This window comes from Bufo gargarizans, chromosome 7 (genome assembly GCF_014858855.1).
Source record: "Bufo gargarizans isolate SCDJY-AF-19 chromosome 7, ASM1485885v1, whole genome shotgun sequence".
Lineage (NCBI taxonomy): Eukaryota > Metazoa > Chordata > Amphibia > Anura > Bufonidae > Bufo > Bufo gargarizans.
Genome location: NC_058086.1, coordinates 6,027,487 through 6,042,286, shown reverse-complemented (window position 1 = coordinate 6,042,286; position 14,800 = coordinate 6,027,487). Strand labels below are relative to the sequence as shown.

The following is a 14,800-nucleotide window of genomic DNA, read 5'->3' as shown; positions in this document are numbered from 1 at the left end:
GATTTTATTTTTTAACTTTCCTTCATGTTTAGAGAGCCTCCAAAAATAAAGGAAGACACACGGAAACAAAAACGGACACGGATCACGGAACAACGGAACCCCTTTTTGCGGACCGCAAAAAAAATACTGTGCATGAGGCCTTAAGGAAAGGTGAGATTTGTGGAACAAACGCATCTAATACACAATTCATTGCAGACTTTTGTGCAGATATGCTGCAGAAACGCACGGAAATTCGTGTGGATCTGTGCGGTCACCATGTGCAGGCGCCTTAAAGTACTTTTCTTACTTGTATCACTGCTTATGTGAATCCAGTCTAAGAGAATAATTAACAAGATTGATGGCTGGCACTCTACTGAGTATAGCGTTATCTTCAGTGCTCCGTGATGGAGGTTCCCTCCAGAGTAATATTGTAGAATAATTCACGGCACACTAAATTTTTAGATGTGAATAAGGAAGGTAATTTTATCTGAAATGCCACTAATAATTATCAGTTACATAGGCCAACGTTTCGGTCCTCCTGGACCTTGTTCACGGCCTGTTAATTACAATAACACTCAATCAATATATGGAAAAGAAATTAAGCAAAATAATTTTTTAACCAAAAAAAAATTTACAATCATATAGGGGCCAATCTACCATATAAATATATATACACACACAATATCCTATACTATATTGATATTCTAGTCTGCAAATATAAATCAATAAATAATCTGATCATGGGGTGGTAATCACAGAACTATATCTACAAATTGTTTACATCACAGGCATAAAAGGGCATTCAATAGCAAACGAGTCATGACCCAAAAAATTTTGCATCACAAAACTGAGACCAAAAAACATATCCGCAAAAAATACTGTGCGTGTTCCGTATTTTGCGGAACGAAACTGCCCCCATTAGAACAGTCCTATACTTGTCCGTAATGCAGACAATAACAGGACATGTTCTATTTTTTTGCAGAACGGACATGCAGACATATGGAAGCAGAATGAGTAACTTCCGTTTTTGTTTTGGGGGACCCGTAAACAGAACGGACACGGAGGCCTAAGGACACTTTCACACAGTATTTGAACAGTATTTTTGTGGAACCTACAGTGAATGAATATAAGCTTAGGGCTACATGGCGATCTTGGATGCATTTTCCGTGACTAACCCCAGAATCTCAAAAAATCCAGCAACACTTAATCTCTGCAAACAGCCGGGACATTAATATGAGAAAACCAGACACTCATTGTAATAACGGTATGAAAAAAAAGGATGCTATGGCATTTTTTTAGTGGTCAACAAAATGGCAGAACATTTACTTTACTTGGGGGAAGGGGAACTGCTGCCAGACACCTCGAGTGTAGCTGCGGTAAACGGATCCTGCTGTTCACCACTGGACCCCATAGACTGTAATGGGATCCGACGGAATGAGTGCCGGGGATCGGCTAGAGATAAAGTGTTGCAAGCCTGCCGGATAGGTAAACGGCGGATGCGAATGTAGCCTTACCGCTAGAAAGGACACAGGCAAACAAAAAGCCCTTTTAGATCCTCGTATTGTAAAATGTGTTCTGCTTTTCCTGAAAATATACCCATAAAATCATCCCAAAGGATTGGAAGAGGTCTTCAATTCTGTGGACATGTGAAAGTTTTTTTGTGTTTGCGTGTATTCTGGAAAGCTCATAAAGACACGTCCAGAGATTAACAATCCCTAATAACTAATCTCAAATGTTCTGTTTATATCATATTACCAGAAAAATGTACTAAGATTTGTATATTGCGCTTGACATCAGGCCAAGGCTACTTTCACATCTGCGTTTTCAATTCCGCTATTGTGATCCGTCACAGGCCTCATGCACACGGCCGTTGTTTGGGTCTGCATCAGAGCTGTCCGCATCCGTTGCTCCGTTCTGTGGCCCCGCTAAAAAAACATAACATGGCCTATTCTTAGCCATGTTTTGCGGACAAGAATAGGCATTTAAATTGAAGGCTGTCCGCGCCGTTCCGCAAACTGCGGAACGCACACGGACACCATCTGTGTTTTGCGGATCCGCAATTTGCAGACTGCAAAACAGACCACGGTCGTGTGCATGAGGCCATAGGATCTCAATAGCGGAAGAAAATGCTTCAGTTTTGTCCCCATTCATTGTCAATGGGGACAAAACTGAACTGAACGAAACCGAATGCACCAAAATGCATTCCGTTCGGTTGCGTCCCCATCGCGGACAGAAAAACGCTGTTTTCTGTCCGCGATGTGGTGCGGAGCAAGACGGATTTATCCGGACACACAATGCAAGTCAATGGGGACGGATACGTTTTCTCTGCCACAATTCGGGTTGTTGTGATACCAAAATTTTGATTAGATTTCGATACGATAAAGTATTGCTATACTCTATACCACAGCAGCGTGCATTCCGCATTTTATGGAATGTCCGGCCCATAATCGGACAGTCGTATACAATTTTTTAAAATATTTTAATAGATCACACTTTTTTGGGTGTGGCGATATGCAATATGTTTATTTATTTTTTATATATTTTAAATGTAAAATTGGGAAAGGGTGCGATTTAAACTCTACATTTTTGGTGTTTTTTTTACTTTTTATTTTTTTACTTTTTATTTAGAATTGAATAACTATTTCCCCCCTTAGGGGCTAAACCTGTGATCTTTTCTTCCCTTGTTCTATTCACCCTGATAAATCTCTATCAGGGTGAACAGAACTTCACACTCTCCCTGCTGTCCTGTGCATAGCACACACCTCAGCAGGGAGATTACCATGGACAGCATGTAGCGTCCTGGCTGCCATGGTAACCGATCGGAACCCCAGGATTACACTGCTGGGGCTACGATCAGAAGCTGCCACTGCACCACCAATGAGGAGGGGACCCTGTGGACACAGCCACCAATTATTATAATACTGGGGGGGGGGGGGGGGGCGCACTGTGCCACCAATGAAGAGGAGTAACCTTCTAATACAAATACAGGAGGCGGGTGCCGGCGGGAAAATCAGATAGCCGACACCCGACCTCTATGACAGGATGCTGTGATCCGCACCTGAGGAGTTAACTGCCGCGAATTGCAACGCCCTGTCATAGAGGTCGGGTGCCAGCTATCTGATTCTGCCGCCGACACCCGTCGCCTGTATTTGTATTAATGGGTGAGTTATCATTGGTGGCGCAGTGGCCACAGCCTCTCCCCTTCTCCGCCCCTCTCTTCTTATTGGTAGCAGCGGCACAGGGGGGAGGGAGGGACCGCTTTCTTCTCCCCTGTTCTGCTGAGGAGAACATGGCGCGCGCTGAGAGCAGTGTGTGCCATGTTCTCTGATACTAGGCTACGCAGTAGTGCAGCCTAGTATCAGTAAATGTCAAATCCTGGTATCGAATCGATACCGGTACAAAAGTATTAATTGGGTATCGATAATTCGATACCCGCTACAACCCTAGACACAATAGAAAACGGATCCGTCCCCCATTGACTTTCAATGGTGTTCGTGACAGATCAGTCATGGCTATAGAAGACATAATACAACCGGATTCATGCAGTTGTATTATTGTAACTGAAGCATTTTTGCAAATCCATGACGGATCCGGAAAAAATACGCTAATGCGAAAGTAGCCTAAGTAAGGCCATGTTCACACCACTGCTTCGTTTTCCGTTCATCTGATTCGTCAGAAGAACAGAAAACAAACACAAAGTTAAAAAAAAAAAAGCCTGTATTTTAAGCATCTCCGTTATGCACATTTTGCATCAGTTTTTCCCACACTAACGGGATCTCAGACTGAAACGGCTAAAAGTACAGGATCTATTTGCTTTGTTTTTCCGTTCATTGGACAATCAGAAGGACGCAAAACGAAATGGTGACGTGAACTTGGCCTAAAGCAGATAGTTGTAGTGACACCTTAATAAATTTGGGGCAAATAAGCTCGACATATAGTATTTTAATATGTTGCCATCTTCCTATCAATCGGGCTCCTTCCTCTCACTGAAATAAACTTGCATAGCTTTACTTCTTTCTGCCACCCACCCACTAGTGGACAGGGTGAGAGTGTGCAGAAGCCCCCCTCTTAACTTATTAATACATTTGTAGGGGGAATAACAGAGGAATATTATGTCACCGGGTTATGAAAGAAGATACCCCAGAATAGTTAGACCCAGGAATACAACAGACATGTCAGTAGAGGCGACAGATCCTTTTCATCATCCTGCAGAAGGCAGTTCACGGTTATTGCCAGAAATGTAGAATAAAAGCCTATTGCATAATTGAAGCTGCCCATCAAACCTCTTAATACCTCTCAATGTGATTAATGAATCCCCCACTGTCATTACACAATATGGGCTGTCAACCGTTCTACATATTCTACCTAGAAAATGCAATTCATTCAGCATCTAAACTGCTGTATTTCTTTTTTTATATTTTCATGTTTAACCCTTTTGTTACTCCTATGTTCAGGGTTATGATTTGCTGTGATCATGTCCACAGAAAGCAATGTAATAAGTGGAAAAAAAAAAACAACAACAAAAAAAAACAACTTAGCTTTCATCTACCTATCAGGGTGTAGAAGGCCCTGGTCCCCACAAAACCACAAGGCCATTAACAGTCAATGTGAAAGCTGCCTAGAGAGCCATCTTATCTTATCTAATCTATCAGCCCTAGGGCTCCTGCTGTGGACCGCACTAGAATGGGTCCGCGATCATTCCGTTCCGCAAAAAGATAGAGCAAGTTCTATGGAAGCACGGAACGGAATCCCAGAAACGTAGTGCTTCCGTAGTGTGCTGTTCCTCCGGATTTGCGGACCCATTGAAATGAATAGGAATGGCCATGGAACGGTGCCAGAGTATTGCGGATCCGCTAATGCGATCCGCAATACGGCAACGGGCATCACACGTCTGTGTGAACGAGCCCTTAAGCTTATTGCACACGAACGTGTGCGCTCCGTGGCCATTGTGAACCGTATTTGCAGATCTGTAATACATGGGCACCGTTCCGTGTGCATTCCGCATCATGGATGCAGAGTCCAGGGGCGAACACAGGCAGCAAAGGGCCCCTGTGCAAAGGATGTACCTGGGCCCCCCCCCCCCCAAACCACACATACTAGGTCATGCCTCTAACTCTGCCCAAAGCATAAGTATACACACCCAGTACCCTTAATGCCCCCACATAGTAATTATTCCCCCTTTGTGCCAGTACATAGCAGTTATGTCCAGATATGTAATGGTGATATATGTGCCCCCTTCACAGGAAGTTAAAAAAATATATACTCGCCTAGGTCCTCATGATCACAGTTCAGCGGCTGGCGCTCCACAGCAGTAGCAGGATGCAGTGTCACACATAGGAGGAGGAGCACAGCAGATTCCCGGCCACACCGCTCCTCCTCATACACAGACCAGTAGTGTGGTGTGTGACACTACATCCTGCTACTGCTGTGGAGCCAGGTCCATATTTAGATTTGATGGTGCCCTAGGCACTTTACTGCCAGCTTTCTCCCCCCAATGAAGTCCATAGCTGATGGTAAAATGCTCCCTAGGCCTTCAGCTATCCCTCAGGACTCCCTCATACGCTTGCACAATTAAAGGGCTGACCTGTTACATGTGCGCTCGGCAGCTGAAGGCATCTGTGTTGGTGCCATGTTTATAGTGTAAGTGCCCGCATTGCTGAGAAAAATTATGTTTTATTATATACAAACGGGGGCGTTAACATTACACCTAGAGGCTCCGCTCTCTCTGTACTATAACATGCCCTGGTGGGATGACATTTTCACTGCCAGGCCCTGTCAAAGTAGATAGGGAGCGTCAGTTTCAGAGACAGCAAAGCCTCTAAGTGTAATGGTAATGCCCATGTTGCTCCTAGAGGATCATTTGCATATATTCAAATATTCTTTTTTCTCTCAATAATGCAGGCATATATGAACATGGGCCCAACACAATACGGCACTGATTGGTGGCTTTAGCGCTGTCCTAGCCATTTTACAGGCTAAGGCAGTGCTAAGGCATGTCCATTAGAGTCTGTGACATCACCAGGCTCACTGCCAGGTAGAAGCCTCCCCCAAATAGTATCCCCAGTGGTAATAAGGCTCCCTACAGTGCCCTCAGTACTAATAAGGCCTCCCTATAGGGCACCTCTTATAATCTATAAGACACTTCTATAGAGCTCTCAGTAGTAGTAATGCCCTCCACCACTGCCCACAGTATTTATAATGTTCCCTGCAGTGCCCCCTGTAATTATACTACCTCCTGCCATACCCCCCGGAGTTATAATCATCTATGTAGTGCCCCCATAAATTATAATGCCGTCCTCTCCCTCCAGTCTTCTATACCATGCAGTCCCATGTAAATAACCAGTCCTCTCCCTCCAGTCCCATGTAAATAACTTAACTCCCCTCCTTCACCCCCCTCCAACACAGTCCCATATAAATAACATCACTCCTTAACCTTCAGTCTTCTAAAATATCCAGTCCCATGTAAATAACACAAGTCATCTCCCTCCAATCTTCTAGAACATACTGACCCATGTAAAAAATCATATCTTTCTTATAGTCGTCTATAACATACAGTCCTATGTAACTTACATTGATTCCATGGCACCACAGGTCTCTACTGCTGAGCTGCCTCTTTCTGCACTGGTCACATGACTGGGACCTCATCACAGGTCCTACTACCTCCACTTCTGAAAAGATCACATGACTATGATGTCAAAAAGGTCCTTCAGCTATGGAGTGTAGACACAAAAGTGCTAATCAGCCCCCCATCTCCCCAAAAACTCTGCCCCCTCCCGACCTCCACACCAAGGTGCCCAGGTTACCCTGTTGGCGGAGGTAAGGAATGAAAACTATGATAACATAAAAAAAATTAACGCCTATGTTGGCACTGGGATGGGCCCCCTCCCTTGCTGGGCCCCTGTGCAGCTGAACCAGCTGCACAGGCGGTATTGTCCCCCCCCCCCCCCCCCGATGTGGACCCATTCACTTCAATGGGTCTACAAATCCGGAGATAAGGAATGGAACCCTACGGAAGCACTACAGAGTGCTTCTGTGAGGTTTCATCCCATAATTCCGTTCCGCAAAAAGATAGGACATGTCCCATCTTTTTGCGGAACGGCCAGATCGCGGATCTATTAAAGTGAATGGGTCCTCGATCCGCTGCGGCTGCTCCATGATGGGTGTTCATGCATTGTGGAATTTGCGGGTCGCAGCACGGCCACGGGGCTCACACGTTCATGTACAAGAGGCCTTACTCATGTAATCAATCTTATAAGATCTTTCTTTTCTTATGTACTCAATCTTATATGATCTATAAAATTTTTTATATATATATATATATATATATATATATATATATATATATATATATATGTGTATATCTATCTATATATCTATCATCCTTACTCATGTAATCAATCTTATATGATCTATCTAATATCCATCCTTCCTTATGTAATGCATCTTATATAATCTCTCTCTTTTCTTATGTGATCTGTCTGTATTATCTGTCTAGAGTGATCAGTTGTCTACTATGAATCACAGATACAATGTCACTTGGCTGCCGAGCTCAGAAAGAGCAGAGATGGAAATTAATAAAGTTATACTGAATCTTTTCCTATACACTATACATCAGTCTGCTCAGCTCCTTCTGCTCTATAAGCTGCTGCCTGTAGACTGCATTGCATTTTTATAACAGTTTCCCCTTAAAAAATGAATATTGCTGATTCCGGATACAGTTCCTGCAGAAAAGATAAGTAATGTGTATTTATCTGTAAATGTGCGGTGTGTAATCTGTATATACGTGTGTGTCGCATTTCCATCATCTGCCTGTCGGATCTGTTTAAGGCCTCTTGCACACAAACTTATTTTCTTTCCTTTTTTTGCGGACATATGCGGAACCATTCATTTCAATGGGTTTGCAAAAAAAAACTGAAGTTACTCCGTGTGCATTCCGTATGTCCATATTTTCGTTCCGCAAAAGAATATAACATGTCCTATTATTATCCGCATTACGGACAAGGATAGTACTGTTCTATTAGGGGCCAGCTGTTCCGTTAAGCAAAATACGGCATGCATACGGATGTCATTTATATTTTTTGTGGAGCTGTTTTTTTTGCAGGGAGGAGAAAATAGGCATATAAATCCTGATGAAATACTGAAGCAATACTGATGGTATAGCCAAATAATCTGTGCATAAGGGCTCATGCACACGACTGTATGTAATTGCATCCAATTTAGGGTACTTTCACACTAGCGTTTTTCTTTTCCGGCGCTGAGTTCCGTCCTAGGGGCTCAAATCCGGAAAAGAACTGATCAGTTTTATCCTAATGCATTCTGAATGGAGAGTCAGTCCTTCAGGATGCATCAGGATGTCTTCTGTTCAGTCTTTTTGACTGATCAGGCTTTTCAGAAAAACGTAGCATGCAGTATTTTTACCTCCGGCCAAAAAGCCTGAACACTTTGACTGAACGCCTGATCAGGCTTTTTTCCCATTGACTTGCATTAACGCCGGATCCGGCCCTGTGTGTTCAGTCAAAACGGATCCGGCTTTTGCATGTTAAACCCGAAAAATGTGAAAAAAAAGTTAAAGTCCATAAATGGCGGATCCGTTTTTTCCAATGAATTTTTCCATTGTGATCGAAAGCCTGATCAGGATTCAAATGTAATCCGTTTTCACACGTTTTTCCGGATCCGGCGGGCAGTTCCAGTGTCGGAATTGAACGCCGGATTAAAACAACGCTAGTGTGAAAGTAGCCTTAAATAGACTTCAATGTAAAAAAGAAATAAAATCACTGCCCATACTTTTAACAGACACAAAAGCAAAGGCTACCATGCTTTAGTGCAGGCATCCTCAAACTGCGGACCTCCAGCTGTTATAAAACTACAACTCCCACAATGTAGGCTGATACCTGTAGGATGTTCAGGCATGCTGGGAGTTGTAGTTTTGCAACAGCTGGAGGGCCGCAGTTTGAGGATGCCTGCTTTAGTGTCTGAAAGAAAAACAGACTGTGGCGGATTTTTTTTCCCCCCTACCCTGAAGTCTATGTAAAATGGACACAAATGGCTGCCTTTCTGCTGGCAAAGGCTAGCATATGATTTTAGCGTATCTGTTAAATGGAGCAAGAAACATGATCTGAACATAGCCTTTGTAGTACTATTATTTTGCTTTTTTACTGTACAATTTTGTATGGAACGGCATACAATTCTAAACTGCCAAAAAAGCATACAAGCCTGACACTTGACTTATTCACATGGGCATCTAATTTCTGTTATGTTATAAGGGAAAATAATACAATCTACAGAACACCGATCTCAAGCACGAACTTCTGTGAAGAAGTTCAGGTTTGGGTACCAAACATGCAGATTTTGCTCACGCGTGTGCAAAACGCATTACAATGTTCCCGCAACGCACCCGCACCTTTTTCCACAACGCCCGTCTAAAAGAGGCCTTAGCCGAATCCTCCAGCAGCCCAGGGGCATAAAAATCCGGTCTTTGTAGGTGACCCCCAGTATGTTTGCTCACTAGATAGTATTTACTAATGGCAGTTTTCCCTATAGAAAGGCTGCTTGCTCACACAGATTTTTTTAGGTTTTTTTTGTACTTTTGCATTTTAGTGGCAGCTTATTTTCATAAAACTGGCCCTGTGTTTTTCCCAGGTATTTTCATCTCTCTTTCACTAAAGGAAAAATGGCTAGGAAAAAAAATGCAGTTCACACAGCCATTTAGAAAGACCACAGCTAAAAAACAAAACAAACAAAAAAAAAAAAAAAAAAAAACCACACAAAAAAAAAAAACACACACACCACAAAAACTGCAGTAAAAAACACTCAAGCTTATTCTCGCATTTTTTTTAAATAATTTTTTTACTTGAGTGAAATTCATATGTGTAAGGGTCCATTCACACGTCCGTTTTTTCTTTCCTCATCTGTTCCGTTTTTTCAGGAACAGATCAGGACCAGATCTGGACCCATTCATTTTCAATGGGTCCTGGAAAAAATCGGACAGCACAATGTGTGCTGTCCGTTTCCGTTGTTCCGTTCCGCATGTCCGTTTAAATATAAAACATGTCCTATTCTTGTCCTGAAAAATCGGATCCTGGTACAATACAAAGTCAATGGATCCGCAAAAAACGGATGACATTCGGATGTCATTCCATATGTCATCCGTTTTTTGCGGATTCCGTTCCTGGAAACACATAACAAATTTTTTTTCAAAGAAATCCAAACAACTTTATTTGATTATTGAAATGTATACATGTTCCCGTTTTTTGCGGATCCGCAAAAACGGATGACATACGGAAACATTTTCAGAAACAACGGATCCGCAAAAAACGGACCGTTTTTCAGGATGAAAAAAAACAGGACGTGTGAATGGACCCTAAGGCTCCATTCACACGTCCGTAACGTGTTTTGCGGATACACGGAGCCACGGATCCGCAAAACACGGAAAGCGGCAATGTGCATTCCGCATTTTGCGGACCGCACATTGCCGGCACTAATAGAATATGCCTGTTCTTGTCCGCAATTGCGGACAAGAATAGGACATGTTCTATTTTTTTGCGGAAACGGAAACACGGATGCGGAAGTGCGGATCCGCAAATGTGGATGCGGACAGCACATTCCGGCCCCATTGAAAATGAATGGGTCTGCACCCGTTCCGCAAAATTGCGGAACGGATGCGGATCCATTTTGCGGACGTGTGAATGGACCCTTAGGTTTCATGCACACGACCGTTGCCTGGCCATGGCCGTAGTGCGGCCTGCAAACAGCGGGTCTGCAATACACTGGCAGCAGCCGTCTGCACCCCTCATCATGGATGCGGACCAATTCACTTGAACAGGTCCGCAATCCGGGAGATGTGGTGCGGAATGGAGGCACGGATCGTAAGCCCAAGGAGTCCAACACTGAATTTTTTTGTGATGATGCGTTTTCTCCTTTGATCACAGATGGCGTATTATTAGCATCTGAGCTCTGCCTAGTAAATGTCACAGGAGACGCCATGTTTTCTAGATGCTAGATTTGTAGCGGCAGCAATCCCGCAGCCTGTGATTTTTCGCCTTCTTTACTCCAGAGAGTAGATGTGTTTGCAGCCACGTTCAGCTTGTCTGTAAATGAGTAGCCATGCGTTTGTCAGGCCATGTACAATTAGTGCACATTCCATCCGGCTCAGCTGATGGTATACATGGCACTAATTTACACGGACATTACACGTAGCAGCGCTGAAGACATGAGACGCTGCTGTGTTTTAGCTTCGGATTAAAGTTACAAGCTTTTATTGTAAATGTCATAAATTAGCATTGCTGGAGAACAAGCCTCCTCAGTCTGCCTGGATGCCACTGCCGCAGAGCGGACCCATCGGTCAGACTATTGTTAGAAGTCACAGATGGCATTTCAGCCACAAAGGACGCCAGTTCGAGTGCAAGGAAGCACAATGCCATCATTTACTAGCAGTTGTGCAAGTCTACTCTCCGCCATCAACCCAGCTTATTTTTTTTTATATACAAGAATGAATGAAACAGCCGTGCACTTAAGGGACCCCATCAGCACCACCGGGCTCCTTTATTACAGTGGACTATGGTTAATCTGCTAGGACTAGGCAAGGGCCACACGGTGACACTGGTCGTTGGGCTTCTCTGTGCTTTGTTCTGCTATCCCATTCGTTTTGCTACTCTGTGATTCCAGCTGCGGCCTTATAGCCCTAGCCTCAAAAAGTCAGAGGATCAGGTGAAGTGTCCTCCAGGAGGCTCACATTGACTGACCGGTCACTTCCTATTGACCTATATAAGCCAGGTAGGAAGAAGCTGGCGGGCACCCACACAGTGGACAGGATGTTCATTCAGCAGGACCTGCACGTGGCGAGCGCGATTAAGTCACAACGGTCCTTTTGCAGGTCCTGAAAGAAGACATGCTGGCTGCGCAAACAAGTGGATGAAGAGAGTTAATTTTTGTATTTTTTAACCCCTCAAATCGACATTTTAGTAAGCATTCTGTATTAAGAATGCTAATTTTTTCCATTATAACCATGTTGGAATCAAAGAGATACTGTCAGTATGGCAGACCTATTGAAAAACAGGACATCAAATACCATTTAATTTATGACTCCTGTTTGAGGCGTCGTGTAATAACTGGCTGAGAGAGATTACATGATGATACACTGGGTCTCGTCAGTCATTGAAGGCGCCATCTTCCATCATAGATGCTTAACAGTACATATATCTGTATGCGATATGTCGGATCAGGTCAAGGAGCATTCACAGAAATGATAATGCTTTGCATAATTTAACTGTCCTCTGAATAATACATTTACTACACCCCTTTGTGTGCGGCGTAATTTCCTAGTATAAATATAGATGGCCTACACCCAGTTCCTGTCTAACGGCAAGCTTGTAGTATTACAGATATTACCAAGAACCACAATTCTAGGACCAGGAGTAAATACAGTTTATAGGTCCCACAGCTATAGTAATAAGCTACATTAATTACTAGAATTACCCATCAGAAGGTGAAATCAACATTTTATGCCAGTTTTCTGGTGTATAAAGAAGGTCATTTATTAAGACCGGCATTTTAGACGCCGATCTTAATAACCGCTGTGCTGTCGGTGGATCCGCTGAAGATATGCACAGGCGTCGGCCTCTACATAACCCATCTACCGCCGGTCTAAATCTACACCAGCTTCCTTGGAGCGGGGAAAGTCGCAGATTGAGGCACAAAATCTGCGTTAGATACATACACCGAACAAACTGGCGAATATCAATTCGTAAATGACTCCCAAATAGTGCAATTTTTGGTGCAAGTGATGTTTTATGGGACCTTCCACCTGGCTCATTTTACAGCATGTGCCCACAGCATCCTGCTTGTGTAGATTTATTTTATTTTTCTGGTGCATTTCCCCGTGTGTGTCTGTGTGTATACACACACACTACATATAGAGAACGCAAATCCCTTGTTTAAAGCCTCGATAATTCAGAAAAGACGTACTAAGTTTCGCAGTCACAGTTTCCTGTTCTTGGCACTGAATGTACATACACCTTAAATTATGAACTGTGACAGCCAACAGGCTTTACAACAACTTCTACTCCATTACTTTCACCAAATTTATGTTGTGAGACAGAAGCATCACAAAGGAATCTTCATTTCTTGGCTGAAGAGAGGTTCATTATAAGTTTATATACTGTACACAACGTCCCAAATCTCAGGGAAATAACAGTCCCATTCTGGAGGCTGCAGAGGAGCTGAGCAGCCTGATCTACAGAATAGATTCAATAAAACCTGTTCATTATTGATCTAAATCTCTGCTCTTTTTGACCATAAGAGTCCGGTGGGCAGTTCTATTCAGTAACTAATAGCCTTCCCAGTATCAATTGACACACAGACATAGCCATCAGTCACTAATTAAGCCTCTGATGACTTTTCCAAAGTGGCACAATAAGCGGGAGGGTTTAGTGGAGGGGATGGGACTGACAGATTTACTATTTATGCCAAAAATCGGTACAAATTCTAGCACAAGTCTACACCTGCTCATAGCGCACACACAGGGTGGGATTTTCCAAGAGCAGTGCATTCTGCACCGGTCTCGATATTCCCTGCGCCGCCTTGACATGACATGACCACGCCGCCTTTTCCGCCTCTGACATGCCCCCTTAAGGTATAGTGTCGAGGAAAGCATAAAAGCGGAGAGATGCAGCAATTTTTATTTTATTTATAAAAGTCACAAACACAGTTAGCGACTTTTTAACGCTACTTTTCAGGGGCAAGGAAGAGGATAAATTTCCCCCATAGATTTTAGTTTCTGGAGCAAGCGCAGCCTAAGATGTGCCAAATGCATTAAGAGTCATATCCGACAACTAGGACTGCTGATCTCCATACACATGCATTCTCTTCTCAGCCTATAAAGGCCCCATGTACACGACCATGTGCCAGCCATGCCAGGGCTGTGGACCACAAATTGCGGTCTGCATTGCACAGGAACCGACCGTGTACCTAGAGTCTGCAAACTTGAATGGGGTCTGCACAGCAAAAAAGTAGTGCTGTACTATTTTTTAGTGGTGCGGAGGCACAGACAGAAAAACCAATGGAGGCACTCTGTAGTGCTCCCGATCCGTGACTCCATTCCACACCGCACCGTATCTTTTGGATTGCGGCCCCATTCAAGTGAATATTTGAGGGCCGCAATGCCTGTTACAGTCATGTGCATTAGGCCTAATTCATGTTTTTAATAGTAAGAAGAATGGAAGTAACAAGAACAAAAGGATCGGCTTCACTATGCCCCATTCTTACCTTCCCCAACATCTAATGCTAGAAGGCAGTTCCTGGGGCCTACAAGGTTGACACCATCTCCCTTTTTCATAGGTGGTATAAGCTTGCATCAGCTACTTCTCTCCTTAGCCATTACAACTTTACTTTTATCTCCAAAAAAAGGGTTTAGGAAGAGAAAACAAGCCTTGGGCCCTACTTTCCAGTGATTGGCATTGTTATATGAGCCTGCAGCCCTTTGAGCTTTACATTTTATAAGCATCTCCTGATACTAGTTATAGTACCATCTAGAAGATGACTTTGGCTTAAGGTCAAATATTGACAACTCACGTGATGATAACAAACAAGGGTATTGTAAACCTTCCACTTCAGGCACAAATGGCCAGACAGATAGATGCACTAGCAGAAATTACAGACTTGCCATGAAGAAACCTAAAGACCGAAACAGAAGATAGGACATTCTGGCAGCATGCCGATCTTATGTATTCCAGAAACCAACTGCATTAAAAATGGGTTCTCTCACCACTGATGGAAAATAGCCAGGCTATAGCCCAAACGTCTAGGAGGATGCAAGTCCTGAAAC

At 43.5% G+C, this 14,800-nt stretch overlaps 1 protein-coding gene across 1 annotated transcript in view; it reads right to left on the bottom strand.

The window, feature by feature from the left end:
* The window catches only part of MGAT3 (beta-1,4-mannosyl-glycoprotein 4-beta-N-acetylglucosaminyltransferase), a 77,511-nt gene that overhangs the window by 23,711 nt on the left and 39,000 nt on the right, over positions 1-14,800 (bottom strand). The window lies entirely within an intron of this gene.